General features: G+C 42.0%; 1 long non-coding RNA gene across 1 annotated transcript in view; it reads left to right on the top strand.

The window, feature by feature from the left end:
- The window catches only part of LOC132234304 (uncharacterized), a 330,671-nt gene extending 315,432 nt beyond the window's left edge, over positions 1-15,239 (top strand). Inside the window, exon 7 of the long non-coding RNA XR_009452883.1 lies at positions 15,125-15,239. This is a non-coding gene — a long non-coding RNA (uncharacterized LOC132234304). The remainder of the gene's footprint in view (positions 1-15,124) is intronic.
- Positions 15,240-17,764: the final 2,525 nt, after the last annotated feature.

The following is a 17,764-nucleotide window of genomic DNA, read 5'->3' as shown; positions in this document are numbered from 1 at the left end:
CATGCCCGGGTTTCAGGCTTGATCCCCAATAGGGTGCATGCAGGAGGCAGCCAATCAATGATTTTCTCATATCACTGATGTTTCTATCTCTCCCTCTTCCTTACTCTTTGAAATCAATAAAGAAATATATTTTAAAAAAGAGAAAAGAGCCGAAACTGGTTTGGCTCAGTGGATAGAGTGTCGGCCTGCGGACTGAAAGGTCCCAGGTTCGATTCCGGTCAAGGGCATGTACCTGGGTTGCGGGCATATCCCCAGTGGGAGATGTGCAGGAGGCAGCTGATCGATGTTTCTCTCTCATCGATGTTTCTAACTCTCATCTCTCTCCCTTCCTCTCTGTAAAAAATCAATAAAATATATTTTTTTAAAAAAAAGAGAAAAGAAATGGGTAGAGGATGGATGTGAAAGTTTGGGCGAAGTGAAGGTTGTACTTTGTTCTGTACCTATCTCTGATTACTGATAATGAGCTTCACGATCCTGAAAATGAAGTTACATATAAATCTTTTCAAATATCTTCCCTTTCCATTTAGTTGTTACTTTACCCCATCATGATCATGTTTATTTGACATGAGTTTTCCTGAAATCTGGCCTGAATCCTTTTGATTTGGGGACCACATGAGTGCTCACCAGCTTGGAGGTAGCACAGCTGCAAAGCACAGAGCCTCTGTTCTTCATCAAATTTTTTCTGAGTTTAAAGTTTTCAGAGGGATGGAGGAAGGAAAGGTTTCCTTTTTGCTTCAAGTTGCCTCAGGAATAAAAATGTGGGCTAGGTTCTCTGTAAGCTTCTTTGGAATAAAAGTTCTGTTTTGAGAATTAAATTGGGTCAGACTAATTCTGTGGGACATCAAGGTTTCTGGGATTCCGAAACACTACTCATCTTCACAAAAGTCAAATCAGGATAAGCCTGGAAGTTGATCCACCAACTAAGGAGAATTCTGACTATAGAAATCGACCCTAAAGTGGCTCTTCACTCTCTAGGCAACCTCAGTGTCCTCCAGGACCAACACAGAAGCAAGCCAAGCAGTTATTAGAGTTCTAATTCAGTCTCTGAGCAAAATATGAGCATGTGCTTTGGGTGAAAGGTCATGGAATCCTCTTGGTCACATCTTGATGGCTCCACATGTTATATTCTCTGAGTACAGAAGACTCCAGAAGGAAACTCCTCAACACAAATCACTTCTGTGACGGGTGGTGATGCTTGGCAATGTCATGTTGCTTGCTGCTCAGGCTTGTCGAACTTCATGTCAAAGTATTCGTGTGAAATACTGTGGTGAGGGTCCCCCATGCAAAGTTGGCTCTAAACATTTTCATTTTCTTGTAAATAATTACTGTAGGGGGGAAAAGATCAAATAGAAAGAAAGAGTTTAGTGTTCTAAGTCCTTGTGCCCCATCCAAATCTGTTTTATAAAGTCTCTGTGGAAGAAGCAGAAATATGATTTTAATGGCTTGGGTGGGTTCTTGCATTATCCGTGCACAAAGCAGTAGGTTGAGCAAGCTTAGTGCTCTGAATCACCCAATGTACTTTATACATTTATTTAGAGAAGAATAGTTTAGTTTTAATTATTTATGGTAATAGGTCTCAGTGCACCAGTAAACGTCCTTGGGTGCATATTTTGTAAAAGTAATGAAGTCTTTGTAATGCGAGCTTTCTCTTCAGCTACAAGCTGCCCTCTCTTTGCTAAAGAAACCAGAGCAGAGGAGTGTGTCTGTGTTTGTGTGTAAGAGTGTGTATAAATTACCAGGCTTGAGGGTTAGCAAGACGCCATTAAACTTGATTGAGGACTTTTGAGAATTATTTCTGGATGTAGTGAGTACATTCCCCCAATCACCCTCCTTTCCAAGCATCACATTAGCAACTCGACCAAAGAAAACATTACCAAGAAGGAGATGAGCAGTCTGTCAGAATATTTTTTGTCATTGTTATTTTCTTTCGGTGTTTTTCTTGTTGTTTCTTCCTCTGTTGCTACAATCTTAGGGTATAGTAATAAAACACATGATAAATCTACTCTTTCCCTCTGGCCTGAGTTGTATATATTGCAGTTTCTGGGTAAGTCTTATTATGTCAAGGAACCTTCTCTCTTCTTTGTTTCTTTCCTCTGCTTCTTTCCCTTTGTCTCCTCACTCTGGGATTAGTTCCCCTCCCCCCTCCTGGGAAACTTCCACACACCAAAACCAGAGAGACTGTACAGAGGACAATGAGCATGCATGTGTCATCCATTTAACTAACAATTTGAAGGGCTAAGATCTCCAAAATTACAGGTTCAGTTTTGTGCTATTTTAGGAGCCCTCCACAGAGCCAAGTTAGGAGGTCCAGCAAATAATTCGCATTATTGAATGTAATGCGAATATGGTCGATATTCGCATTACATTAAATAAAGCAAACTCCTGGCCCACTTTGATTTAACATTTACAGCTTTGATATTTGCAGGTGACCTAAAAGGTGCTGGTGTGTTGAAGTTTGCATTAGGAATTCCCATTTCATAGGGGTTTTGTGAGTTGTAAATGAAATGATGCCTTTAAAGTACTTTTCAGGAAAGAATCAGCCAAACTTGAAAGCTGGTGGGTGAGAGCCACTTAGCTAATGGACAGACCTGATCACATCTTAATTACTGATGTCAGAGATTTGGAGACTCAAGAAGTCCCTTAAAATTTTACTATAAAAGTGTTATTCCATTTAGCATCACTATTGCTCTTGGGCTCCAAGACAGAGACCGATCATTAAGAAAGCTGTATGGAGATTATTATGCTAAGTGAAATAAACCAATCAGAGAAAGATAAATACCATATGCTCTCACTTATATGTGGAATCTAATGAACAAAATAAAATGATGCGCAAAATGGAAACAGAGGCATGGATACATGGCACAGATTGACAGCTTTCAGAGGGAAGGGAGTTTGAGGGATTGGACAAAAGAATGTCAAAGGATTAATAAAGAAATATATATGCATAACTCATAAACACAGACATCAGTGTAGTGATAGCCAGAGGGAAGAGGGAGCAGGGGATGGATAGAGGTAGGCAAAGGAGCAGGGGGTGGGAGGATGGGGACATCTGTAATAGCATCCTATATCCTATACAATAAAAGGCTAATATGCAAATCAACCGAACAGCAAAAGGACTGGTTGCTATGACACACATTGACCACCAGGGGCAGATGCTCAGGAGCTGGCCCCTGGTGGTCAGTGCACCAGAAGCTGGGGCTTACGCTGGGGAGCGCAGCAACAGCAGTCGGACATCCCCGAAGGCTCCTGGACTCCGTGAGGGTGCAGGTTGGGCTGAGGGCCCCCCCCTCCAGTGCACGAATTTCATGCACTGAGCCTCTAGGCCAGTGGTTGGCAAACCGCGGCTCAAGAGCCACATGCGGCTCTTTGGCCCCTTGAGTGTGGCTCTTCCACAAAATACCACGTTCGGGTGTGCATGTACAGTGTAATTGAAACTTCGTGGCCCATGCGCAGAAGTCGGTTTTTGGCCTGGGCGAGTCTATTTTGAAGAAGTGGCATTAGAAGAAGTGGGGGATGTGGGTCTGTTGGGCAATGGGAGACATGGCGCAGGTGGGCCACAGGATACGCAGCACTGGGGGAGGTGCATGCGATTCATGCACGGGTTGAGTGAGCCAGTCAGTCAGCAGTCTCATGTGCAGTGGTTAGTGCTAGGCTAGTCACGTCCGCAAATCGCGTGCAGGTGACAAAAGATAGAAGAAACAAGTATATAAGATGCGTGTGGATGGGAGAGTTGGAAGGGGTCGACCTCAGTGAATGTACCTCAATCAGATTGAGGACGTTTTTAGCAAAGGCCAGCTTAGGCGTACCCTAATTAAGTTAATAACAATGTACCTACCTATATAGTTTAAGTTTAAAAAATTTGGCTCTCAAAGGAAATTTCAATCGCTGTACTGTTGATATTTGGCTCTGTTGACTAATGAGTTTGCCGACCATTGCTCTAGGCAACAATAAAAATTAAGTTTAAATAAATAAATAAATAAATATAAGAAGTAAAACTGATAGATGGATAGAGGACTGGGTAGATGGGTAACTGTGTTGCCAATATAGCAACATATTACTATTTAAATCTAGATGCTGGGCATATGTGTTCACAAAAATTTTTTCAACTTTGCTATATGTCTGATCAATTCATAATAAATTTGGGGGAACTATGTTCATGTAATCAAAAGTAATCTTATTGATTATTTTTAAAAAAGAAAGAAAGCTGTATGGAAGTGCTTCATTCTCAAATGAGAGTCCAAACATCATAATCATTCAGACAGAAAAGTTCTACTAATATCAGAATTATCCACCTATAGATAAGACATGGCTTTTGTGTGAGTGGAAAAGACTGAGCAATTCTACATCACCTGTGACATCATCTTGCCAGCAACAAAGTCTTGAAATTGATCAAGCCTTTGGATCTAACTATGATTTCACAGGAAATATATGAGACAGTAGAACATTAAAACAAAACAAAACAAAACAAAAACACTGTGTGGATGGAATCAGCAAAATCTAGACTGTGAGAAATTCAATAGGTCAAAAAACCAAGTTTCTTCAATTAAAAAAAAAAATTACAAGATAAAACAAACATAGCGATGGGAAAGAAACAGAAAGTAAGAGAAGAGACTTAACAAACTTATCAAACAATTGCAATGTAGGGATTTCATTTGGATACTGAGGCAAACGAATAAACTGTAAAAAGAAAAGAAAAAACATATAAGACAAGTGAAGACGATTGGGAAAGTGGGAACACTGACTGGAGATTTGATCATGTTAAGGAATTATTGTTAATTTTTGCAAGTGTGATAATAATAGTATTATAATTTTGTTTTTGCTTTTAGAGGGGAAAGCAAGCCCTTATTTTTTAGAGATACACAAGTAAAATATGTGAAATGACATCTTGTCTGGTATTTCTTAAACACAATCAAAGGTGGAACAAAACTGGCTGTTCATTTATGCCAGATGAAGCCAGGCGGCAGAGGCCCTGGGAAGTCGATACCGATGTCTCTATTTGTATGTGTTTGGGAAATCCCATCTTTCTTTTCCTCCCCCCCCCCCCCCCCCCCATTAATGGAAACCACTAAAAAATGAAATCAGTGTAGGATGAGAGGAGGAGAGAGAGAGGGCCCAGAAAAACAAAACAAAAACAGAAAACGTCATTGATCTAATAGAAGGCAGGAAAGAAAGAAAGAAGGGAGAGAGGTTTGCCCAAATAGTAGTCTCCCAGGACGGGAATGCTCTTTGTGAGCCTTACATAAGCACGTTGGGGCTCCCCAGCGAAAGCGCACTTTGAGCGAGGACCCAGCCCTGGACCCGGCCCTCCTGTGGCAGGTCGCGGGGCCTGTCTGGGCCAAGGTGTGTCTGGGTTCTCAGGCTATATTAAGAGCCGGGGCATCCTTTGACCGCTGGCAGCTTGGTGACAGCTGGCTGGGGCTCGGGATGCAGTTTGCTGCCACCGGAGAAAGCAGAGCCAACTGGATCACATGAGCGAGTAACCTGAGCCCTCCCCTGCAGCCCGGTGAGCTAAATTTGAACTTGCCTGCCTCTGCTGTGGCTCTTCAGGGACAGCCAACCCCTCACACACTCGTCCAACAGCGTCAAGTCTTTCACAGACTTTTGAAATAGGATTTGGCAACTTTCTAGTAAGAGAGATTTTCAGCCTATTTGAATGAAAATAAATGTCAAAAAAATAAGAGGGGAAATGAGGTTAGAGTAGCGAATACCATAAAGATGGCTGCGTGGTAGTGACGGTATTTTCAGAGCATATGGGGCTCTCGCGGAGGAAGAGAGCCTTTCTGCACCCTCTCCAACAGTGCTGTGCATTTCAGCTCCTCTCTTCTTCCCAGGTCGGTCCTTCCAGCTGCTTCTAGTTATTTTCCCATATGTTCTCTGATTTCCCCCCCTTTGATTTCTTTTTTCAAAGTAGAACCATGCTTACTTATCGTCATCTACTAAGCACTGCGTTTATTCCCATATTTCTCCCCGGATAGTTCTCTCTTATTGCATTTACCATCTTCATTCCTGTCCCCACTACCTCTTTGTTAAACCTTGAAACACACACACGCATCACAAACCACCTCTCTCCTCTTTTTCCTCTGGATTTCCATACCTTCTTCTCTCTGGAACACGGTGGGGTGTCCTGTTCGTGCTCTTGTCCCCGCTGGTGTGTGTGATGCCCATGAAAGGATCAAGTATGGAGAAGCTCTGAGAACGGCCAGAATGTGTTTGGACGTGGAAAGCTTCTATCGAATCTGCTTCGCTGGTGGAGGTTGCTGTCCCTTTTTTATCCTCCTGGAGCATTTACGAGGGCTAATGTCTAGATCTTTCTTCGTTTTGCTCATAAAATCTCTTGGGGCTCTACAAGTCAGGTTGCCTTTTTTTTTTTTTTTTTTTTTACCTATTGCTCAGAGAAGGGATTTCCTGCAAAATGTAAGATTTTGACTAGGAGCCCAGACAGACAAAGGTGTTGAGTCTAAGTGTGAGCTCTTGCCCCCGTGAGGCTACCAACAAGCTGTCTCTTATGTCGTTTATAGTGGATTGCCTGTGATCTTTTCATGGTTGGTAATAAATTTCCTGGGATAACTGAGTGGTTAGCAATTCTTACACTGCACAGGTCACTACTCCATCTTAAACTTGGGACGTAGGTTTCAGTAGGCTGGGAGGAGGAAGAAGCTGACCAAGTTGCTTTTCCAACATGCCTCATAACAGGTGGCGTGGGAGAGTAAGCTGAAATGGAACCTCCTGGTTAAATATCTTTTAGACTCTGAAGTTTAGAAGATTATTTATTCCAGAACATTGAGGGTGACTTGGGCCCACCTCTGCAATAACTAGTTTCTGGTTCTGCTTTATTCACATAGTGGGGGTTGTGCGTGGCTTCTAGGCCTTGACAACGGACTTGGACCTTCTACCACAGTCATGTCCTTTTTGTCTTACTAATATAGGGTTGAGTTAGTGGCATCATGGTACAAAATTCTTGTGCAGTATTGTACAAGTGTGTATGCATGCATACCTGTTTTTTTATTGCATATCATAAATATTCAGGACATTTTCTTTTCTGACCCATCAACTTTTTAAGTTCAATTTTTTTAATTTTAAAAAGATAATTGATGTAACTCAAATTTTATTTTACTTTTAAATGTTATGTATTGATTTTAGAGAGAGAGCCAGAGACAGCGAAACATCAATTTGTTGTTGCACTTACTTATGCATTCATTGGTTGCTTCTTGTATGTGCCCTGACCAGAGATCAAACCCACAATCTTGGTGTAATGTGATGACACTCTAACCAACTGAGCTAACCAGACAGGGCCTGTAACTCAAATTTTAAAAAATATAAAAGTATATACAGTAAGAAATCTTTCTTTTCTCTCTGTTCCCATTACATCCAACCAGTTCCCATTCCTGCAAACAACCAATATAATTAGATTTTGTGTATCCTTCCAAATATATTTTATGTATATACAAGAAAAAATATATATAGATACACTCTTTTTTCCTCCTTTTTTCACACACATGGCATTCTATTTTATTCACTTTTTCACTTACTCTTTTTTTAAGCTTATTTTTTTCAGGCAACAATAAGATTTTGATATATTCTAACACTTCCCTCATTCTTGGCTGTCTCTCCTCCCTTTTCTCACTCTTCCATTTCGCATCCCTAAAATGCATTAATCTGAATTTTTTATATTAGATACACATTACCCATTCACTGATGAGTTTTTATCGTGTTAATCCTACACGTTTTCCACTCAATGTTGTCTGTTTATATGTAATCCCCCCAAACTATGTAATACACACATGTCTTGTTAGTACATAATTCAGCATAGCGCCAAGAATAATTATGAATTTGATAAATATATTTTCCCAACTTTGACCCCTGACTTCTTTGCCACCCACTTAGTGTGTCAAAAGGTCACAGGAACCCAGCCGCCATGGCTCACTGGTTGAGCGTTGACCTATGAACCAGGAGATCATGGTTCGATTCCCAGTCAAGGCACATGCCTAGGTTGTGAGCTCCATCCCCAATGTAGGGTGTGCAGGAGGCAGCTAATCACTGATTCTCTTATCATTATTGATGTTTCTATCTCTCTTTCCCTCTCCCTAACTCTCTGAAATCAATAAAAAGTTTTTCTTTTCAAGAAAGATGTCATGAAGTCAGTGGTCAATGGAATACGTTGTAAAAATGGGTCTGATTTGTGCTTCCATCCTCCTCTATGTATAACAAAAACATTTTCCTTTCCTTCCTTCTAGCTGGGAAGTATTTAGCTTGTTTTGGGGTTTTGTTTTGTTTTTTGCTAAACACAGAAGAGACCTTTGCTCAGACACAGAAAGTGTTCTTTTCTTCCACTTCGGTTGAGCTTGCCAAAATTGAAGGCAGATGCCCTTGCGTGGGTAATAGAACTATGTAACGAGTTTGAACTTGAAGAGACTCCCGAGGCAGCTGAGAAATGGCTAATAGTGTACAGTGATGGCCGGTAGCTTCTAAGCATTAAAACAGTGGTGGACCCATTCCTACACAATTTTCAAGGTTCAGCCACATGCAATTAGAATGATAGCTCTAACCAATCTGATGTAACATAGGTGAGTCTAGTTATAGGATCTCTGACAAGTGTTCAGACATAATTACCTGTTTGGGCTTTCACCTCCTGTTCCTAGCATGGTCTCTGGAACTCAATAGGTACTTCAATGTTCGTTAAACAAATGGCAATGTGCTCTTACAGTTCAGTGCCGTGTTATAATATTTCACATATGGTTCTAATAAAGTAAAAAGTTGTATAGCCTGGCTGGCAAAATAATTATCACCCCTCCCCCAATTTTATTAAATATCTTTTGATTCATGAAATTTATATTTTATTAGTTCATCTATTACTTGCGAATCTCTGAATAACAGAACTGTGTCTTTTATGATGGGGAATGTTGGACCAGATGTCACTTGAAAGGTATCTTTCCCTAAGTATGTATTAATGCGCTAGCTTGAACTCAAAACTGGCCTATCAGGAATGGTTAATGTTTTCCTCATGAGGAACCTTGAGGCAGTTGAATGTTACAATTTTTGTGTGTGTTTTTATTAGCTACAGAACCTTGCCAATTCACTCATTCTAATCTGCCAGTCCTGTAATTATCACACACAAAAAGTATTGTGGCAAATTAACCCCACTTCTCAATTCAAGCTTAATAGGAAAGAGTTATTTTGAAAGCTCAGTGGATTATAAGTACTACTTTACAAAACACACCGCAACACATGTATACTTTGAGATACAGCCCTAAATAGTTAAACAAGTTCATTGGCATTTAACTGGGCATATTTCCAGCCTTTATTTTCCCCTACTGACTTTGTTACATAGATATGTCTAACTAGGTGCTGGCCAAGGGCCTCCTGGAAGCCTGCAGCTGCGTTGGAGGGGAGCATAGACAGCCCCATGTGTGGGGGTGAGAATGGACATCACTGGAGATATGTGTGACTTGAACAATAGCTCCATTGGAATATCATTGAAAGAGTGATACTTAATTATAATCAGGGGTTATGCAGTGAATCTGTGGATTCAAGGCAACCATTAATTTCTTAGCATAATCTAAGACTCATAATAAACTTGCTAGAAAGAATCAAAATGCAGTCTTGGATGTTGTGACCATTGAAGCTGGAACAATAGGGATAATCATGACAGTTTATCTCTAAAATAAGTTCTTGCAGGAGTCAGTGAGTGGAGACTTACAGCAGACTTTTAGAGAACTAACTTCAAAAGAGATTCTCACTGTAATAAGGGTCAAATTGTTAAATGAAAATGACCAAGACCTTTTGAGGATTCTAGATCCTGCCTAAACCATCACAGTCAACTGGGACATTTCTAGAGACCTGGTATGCTCTCTCTTCCGCCCTCGGCCCCACTCATGGCCCAGGCTGGCTTGAAGTTTTCCATTGGCCTGTCGGCCAGGCCTCCAGAGAGACCTCTCTAACCACAGAGCTTCCCGGACACTGCAGAGCCCAGGAAGAGCTCTTGTGAGAGCCGTGGTGCAGCCCGAGTGTCTGGTGAGATCAGACCTGAAGAGAAAGTGCGATAAGGAGAGAGTTGAGTCATTAGTCACCTCTTTTAACTAACTCTCTGAAGTTGGCCGGCTTCACACTAGACCTAGTGATTAATGGTAAAGAGATAGCTCTTGCAATTCAACTGCTGTAAGTAGAAGGAAACTTAAAGCTTCCCCTGAGCATTTGCTTCCTCTTCAAATGCTTCAAAACAAGTCCCTGCACCATAGGCTGATGCCGGTTCTCATCTTGCACGCAGGCCTGGTGGGGTAGAGGGAAGGGCTAGGCGTGCCCTGCTGGACAAGGACCTGTGGTTCTCTGCCTTTTCACAGCCATTTCCCAAAGGGAGAAACAGAGCCACACAATCGTGGGACACAATGGCAGCCCTGAGAGACCATTCCTATCAGAAAGCATACGCACGGGAAGAAAACCACTTTGCAATTTTCTAAAGACAGTTTGGAGTTTGCCAAAGAAGTGCTTTTCATTCAGGTATCCCCTGTAGAAAGGTACATATGCAAAAGTTAAGAAAATGCAATACTGAGAATAATTCTTTTTCTGGCTTTGAAAAATTTCCTGATACTTAAGCAAGAGTCTTAGTTCCAGAGTCTCAATTACCCAGTTAACAAAAGGTGTTACTGTATGGATCAAGTGAGCCCCAGCACTCACCCAGCTGCTCAAACGGAAATCTAGGAGTCATGCCCATACCTCTCTTCTCATACCCAATCCTTTAGCCTCATTAATTTATCCACTTTTCTCCCTTCCCATGGCACCATTATAATCTAAATCACAGCCACGTCTCGCCTGAACTATTGCAATAACCTCCTAAGCAGAACTTACTCTTGCTTCCCTACAAACTACCTCTTGGCGGCCTGAGAGATTTAAAAAAAATATTCATGAGATCATGCCATTCACGAGACCATGTCATCTTCAATGGCCCCCTTCGAGGGCCATACTACTCCCAACTTTATTTCCTACCACAATCTGCCCTTATACCGCTTCCTGTGTAGGGCTCCCTAATTAAGCCAGGCTCTTACCTGCCTCAGGGACTTTGCCTGTGTTTCCTCCTATCACTGGTTCTTTCCTTTAAGGCCTCAGCATAACTCTTCTCCACAGACAGGATCTCCCTGACCAAGCCCTCTCCCTCTTTTGTTATTCTCCCTCATGCTGACCTCTTCTCACCCACGACAAAGGCTAAGCCCCCTCCCAGACAGAAACCAAGTGACATGGATCAGTCTCCCACACATAGAATAGTGCCTGGAACATAGTAGATATTTAGTGAATGTCTGTTAAATAAACAAAAATAGAAAGCTCATCCAGCAGGTAATACTTTAGGTGCTTGTCACTTAAAATCTCTGTTGCCTATTCTTCCTCATGTAAAAACCATTCTCAGCTCTTACAAAAACAGACCATGTGCTAGGTTTGGCTGAAGGCCATAGTTGCCAACACCTGATCTGGATTGAGGACGAAGTGTATCTATGACCTAGTTACCACTATTGTGTAGCTTTAGGTATAGGTTATAATAGAAAAGGTGGATCACATGTGCCAGTTGTTAGGTCCTTGCCCAGGATTAGTGCACCTGTCCCACCCCTGGACAGGCAGTTCCTGGAGAAGCAGCTCTATATGCTGATTCCTCAGCTCCTCCGACCTCCCAGTCATGGCTGTGAGCTGAACACTGTCCCAATCAGAATGTCTCTACAAAATTTGGAATTGAGCCAATACATAGAACCAATTAGATATTAATAGGCTCCTGACATAAAAAATACAGTTGACCACTGAACAGTGCTAAGTTTAGGGCAGTGATGGCGAACCTATGACACGCGTGTCAGATGTGAACTCATTTTTTTGGTTGATTTTTTTTTGTTAAATGGCATTTAAATATATAAAATAAATACCAAAAATATAAATCTGTGTTTTACTATGGTTGCAAATATCAAAACATTTCTATATGTGACACGGCACCAGAGTTAAGTTAGGGTTTTTCAAAATGCTGACACGCCAAGCTCAAAAGGTTCGCCATCACTGCTCTGTATCCTTGGGGGATTGGTTCCAGGACCACCTGTAGATACAAAAATCCGAGGAAGCTCAAGTCCCTTATATAAAACTAGAGGCCTGGTGCATGAAATTCGTGCACAGAGCAGGGGGGTGTCCTTCAGCCTGGCCTGAGTCCTCACACAGTCTGAGACCCCTCAGGGGGATGTCCGCCTGCCAGCTTAGTCAGAAATCCCTCTCGTAGTCCAGGGCTCTTGCAGTCTGGGACCCCTCGCTCCTTACCGCCTGCCACTGTGCTAGCCAGTTGTGAGCCCAGTTTCTGGCTGAGTGCACTGACCACCAGGGGGCAGCTCCTGCATTCATTGAGTGTCTGCCCCCTGGTGGTCAGTGCACATTGTAGCGACTGGTCATTCTTGTCATTCCACCATAATGGTCACTTAGGCTTTTATTATATAGACTAGAGGCCTGGTGCACAGATTCATGCACTAATGGGGTCCCTTGGCCTGGCCTGTGGGGATCGGACTGAAACTGACTCTCCGACATCCCCTGAGGGGTCCCGGATTGCAAGAGGGCAGTTCTTGACTGGAATTGGGCTCCCTCCTCTCTGGTTTCAGGTGTGTCACCCAAGAACTGCAGCTGCCAAGTCATCGTAGCTCAGCAGCTCCTGTATTGAGCATCTGCACCCTGGTGGTCAGTGCACATCATAGCTATCGGTCAGAGCATCTGCCCCCTGGTGGTCATTGTGCATCATAGCTATCGGTCAGAAGGTCGGATGGTTGCTTAGGCTTTTATATTTAAAAATAGTATAGATCAATGCCTACAGAGGCCCCTCTGCACCTGTAGATTCCCAACCACAGGTCAAAAACTACTTTTTGATCCACAGTTGGCTGAATCCACAGGTGCTAAACCCAGGCGTGTAGAGGGCTGACTACAGATTTATTGAAGAAAATTTGCATACCAGGACCTGTGCAGTTCAAACCCATGTTGTTCAAGTCAATTGTAGTTGGGCAGGTCCATGAGAAACCAAAACAAACATAAGCTCATGTTTTCAGGGAATGGAGATGCCACAAGAAAAAAGAGGTCAGTGCACTAAAGAAGCTTGAAAAACAAGGAGATACACAGATAGAAACATAACCTGGAGCCTGAGTGTCACCAGAGGAATAGACTAGCCCTGGGTCCGAATGAACGGCTCCATGTCCCACATGGTCTAAATGGGCTTCGCTTATGTCCTTCTATATCTGTGAAGTGGTTTGTTGTTTCCTCTCCTTAATTGACCTAATTTGAGAGAGTTTCTACTCCTGACTAGAGGAATGGGTGTTTCAAGTTATCAAAACTGTCAATCAATACACACATATTTATGGATATCTGTTATGTTTAAGACACCAGATAGACATGATAAGGGCAAACAAATACATAATACAAGAAGTTGCTATTGCACTCAGGGAGCGTAAATCTAATTGAGGGATGAGGCTGAGATACATGAAATGATAATTAACAGTGGAAGGCCGTGTATGGTAAGTACCATATGTGTCTCCAAGACTTTTTAAAAATCAATTTTAATGGTATTGAAAGCAAAGTGCTGAGGAAATAATGGCTACTATTTCAAAAGAACTACACAATAGTGACTTTTGGCAAATGAAATTGCTTTTATCAAAATTACACTTTCATGGAAGTACTAGCATTTAAGGCACATTTGAGCAGAATTTCAAAACTGCTAACCATGAGTCCAAACTATGCTGAAAGAGAAAATTACTATCTTCAGGGTACCTAAAAAGTGTTTGGTCTTAACCACAAAGAATAGATAAAGTCTCTGGCGTGTCCAAAGTGAACTCTTGGGTATTTCAGCAATATGGGCATCGTGTTACCAGTTGCTTGAAAATGCACTGGCTCGTATTGTCTTTGCGCTGACAAAATATTCACTTAGAAAGGAAATCTTTAGTGGCCTGTGTCCGATGGGAGTGGATACAGGGATTAATTTGTCCTGATTTGTAGAAACACCTCCCTCCTCCTCCTCTCCACAAAATTCATCTCTCTCTCTCTCTCTTTCTCTCTCTCTCCCTTTCATGCTAAAAATCAATAAAATATCGTGTGTGTTTTTTTAAATAAGAGAAGTTGCAAAAACTTTAGATCAAGCATCCCTAACATGAGTTTCAGGGAGTGCTAGTTCTGCAAGTTGCCTTGGGATAAAAGTTTACAGTTCAAGTTTGGGAAGCCTGAATTTCTTTATCCTCTCTTGAAGAGCCATGATCAACATTAGCATATTAAAACTCTTAAATTCCTGTAACAAAGAAAACATGTTTAACTACAGTTAAATGAAGATTTTCCAAATTTATTTTATCATATATTTTAGTTTTTCTCTCAAAGGTGACCTAAGATAAGGACTTGAGTACAATTAGTTTGTTGAGAGAAGATTTCAGAAAACAAAAGTGAGGAGATGGGAAAAGTGAGGCATGTTAGGAAAGAAAGACAATCAAGAGGTATTAATGAACTCATTACCGCTATAAACAATCGGGAGTTAGTTTTGCTAAGAACTCTCTAAAGATTCATGTAGAATGCACCAGAGAGTTGTCGTGCTTGAGGATAGAAAAGATTCAGTATTCATCCACTGACTCACATCCCTTATTGTTTGGGAGTTGCTCTAAGGGACTTTAACCTTTGTGAACTACTGAGTTCATCAGTTGATAAGCCTTCTCCAGCTTTGGAAAAGCAGACTGGAGAGATTCCATGACTCAATATGGGATACTGGCAATGGAATATGGAGCTATTTACCACCACAGTGCTGAAGTCACGAGGATGAAAGAGGTGTGGCATGGTGGTCACAAGCACCTGCTATACTACGTACTCTTTTAAAAATTAGAATTCTAAGTTATTGACATCTAAAATACCTGTATCCCATGTACATCATTTAGGGAATGCTGCTCTGTTTGAAACTATAGTGTCATCTATATCTAGTTCTCCCTCCCACCACTCACCCCACCCCCAGCCCCACCTGGAACATAAAAGTCACCATTTCCAGCCCCCTGCAGTGACAGTGCTGGTCAATAGACTAAGAGTAAAGTTACATATGTCACTTCCAAGCTGAGGCAGTAACAGACTCTGCCAAACTCTTCATCTCTCTCTTCCCCTGCAGTGGCAACTCTAAATGTACCTGTTGAAATGGCCCCAAGAAGGAAGTAGACAGGATCCCTGAGTGACACTGGAAGAAATGACCCCAGTGAGCTGATTGACCTGCAATGGATTTTGGGTGAACAATAAATCAGTTTTTACGTGTTGATCCTTTAGAATTTAAGGCTTTGTTTATTACAGCAAAGCCCAGCCTATTCTCAACAACAGAACATCCTTAGAGAAGCAAAAGTCATTGTAAATCTAGGGTATCCCTTATACAGATATCTGATATGGGTAGCTGGTATTATAGCAGAAAACCAGGAGAGGATACAGAAAGGCTGAATTGTTGTCTGTGTTTTGTACTATAACTAACAGAGAATCATAAAGACAAGTGAAGAAAGGATCAAACCAGTGGCCCAAGCACTACGTGGAAATGTCCTATTTCTGCAGAATGAGATGGTCAAGAGGGAGGTGTCCCATTTGGTGAGGGCAGATATTAGCAAGCTCTCCTGAAAAGTCAGTGTCATCTGGATGCTGTGCTTCTCTGCCCTGCTCTTGACTCTATGTGGGCTCATTGATCTATAAAATATATACTTGTTGGCAGATAGATGTGAATGATTGAAGCAAGTCTCCTACCCATAATTATTCTAATTTGTTTTCAGTACATTTTCCTATGAAAACTAGCTCTGTAATCTTGGCTCTTTAAACCTTGTTCAAATATTTTTCTGCTCCCTCTTTGGGGAATCAAATTGCACATATATCTGACTGAATTTATCCCACCGCTCATTAATGCTCTGTTAATATTTTAAAAATTTCATACTTTAATTTTGTTTTTTTGTTTTGTTTTGTTTTTAATATATTTTATTGATTTTTTTACAGAGAGGAAGGGAGAGAGATAGTTAGAAACATCGATGAGAGAGAAACATCGATCAGCTGCCTCCTGCACATCTCCCACTGGGGATGCGCCCGCAACCCAGGTACATGCCCTTGACCGGAATCGAACCTGGGACCTTTCAGTCCGCAGGCCGACGCTCTATCCACTGAGCCAAACTGGTTTCGGCATTTTAATTTTTTTTTCTTTTTTAATATATTTTATCATACTTTAATTTTGAATAGTTTCTGTTGCTATGTCTTGAAGTCCACTACTCACTTCTTCTGCCACATCTAATCTCCTGTTAATCCCATCTAGTTTTGTTTTTTAAATGTCTACCTAAATTTTGAATATTTTGAATCTACTTATATAAAAACCCTGGGTGTTTTTCACGGCCAGAATCTCGACCAACCAGAAGGAAGTCAGTCCTGCAGGGGTCATCTTGGAAACGGCTGCACCCTCCCCCAACTGTTTCCTGGGGGGCGAGGTTTCAGGCAGGAACCCGCCTTCGGAGAGGAGCATGGAAGTGAAATGATTTGTAATGGATCTATTATTGAAGCTACCTTTGCAAATACTATATCTATAGATCAGTGGTTCTCAACCTTGGCTGCACATTAGAATCACCTGGGAATCTTTTTAAAATCCTGATTTCTGGGCCTCATCCTCCAGAAATTGTTTCTTTGTTATGGGGTGGGGCCACAACATTAGTAACAAAGAAACAGAATTAAAACTTTATTGTGGGGAGCCGCTACAGTGTTTTGGACAGATTCAAGCCTTGGACTGATGAGAGGGCATAGTCCTCTCATTGCCATGTGCAAGTCCCAGCTTGGAGGGCAGGGCCTTCCCAGCACAATTATAGCCAACAGCTGTAGTTGTAAGCTTGAACCTATGGTCCAAACACATGGCCGCATGTGTCTGAGTGATGTAGGCTTGATAGAGTTCAGGTGCATGTAGTTGAGTAGGATTGAAACACAGGAGAATGTTGTAAACATCTTGGTCACGCCCTTACTTTGCCTCGTAGCATCTGCTATAAAATAAAGGCATGGCTGTGGGCATGGTCGCTGTCTCTCAGAGAAGCAACGTCCCACCGAGACCCGGCTTTCATTCTCTTGTCTGTCTTTTCTAAGCCTTTCAGCCGCCCCCACTCATGTTCACCCCTGGCCGTGCTGGCACGTGGCACACTTTAGAAAGATCTGCCTCCACACTCGGAGGGCGGGTTCCTGCCTCAAACCCCGCCCTTGCAGGAAACAGCTCAGGGGAGGGCACAGCCATTGCCAAGACAACCCCTGCAGGACTGACTTTCTTCTGGTTGGTCACCAGCCAGACCCCGGTCGTGATGAACACCACCCGTGGTTTTTATATAAGTAGATTATTTTTAAAAAGGAGATAATGATGGGAGATCTGGAGTAATAAAATTGGTTGCCTATCATATCAATGCAGAAATTCAGTGTATGTATTATCTGCTATTTAGCCCCTAAACAGTGTTTTTCTTCATGCACTGGGTATATATGTACTTGGTACAAATCAGAGTATGAGTTAGCCATTAGTGTTCATGTGCCTGTACTGACAGTGCTATACCTGTAAACTAATCGGTGGTCCTCAGACTGAAGTGTGTATCCAAATCACCTGAAGGCTTGTTATAATACAGATTTGCCGGACACCACTCCCAGAATTTCCGATGCAGTAGGTCTGGGGTGGGCCCTGAGAACCTGCATTTCTAACATCTTCCCAGGTGATGCCGATGTTGCTGGTCGGGGGACCACATTGAGAAACACTGAACTGATAAGCATTATA

The sequence above is a fragment of the Myotis daubentonii genome, chromosome 5, assembly GCF_963259705.1.
Source record: "Myotis daubentonii chromosome 5, mMyoDau2.1, whole genome shotgun sequence".
NCBI classification, from domain to species: domain Eukaryota; kingdom Metazoa; phylum Chordata; class Mammalia; order Chiroptera; family Vespertilionidae; genus Myotis; species Myotis daubentonii.
This window is presented reverse-complemented; position numbering and strand designations above follow the sequence as displayed.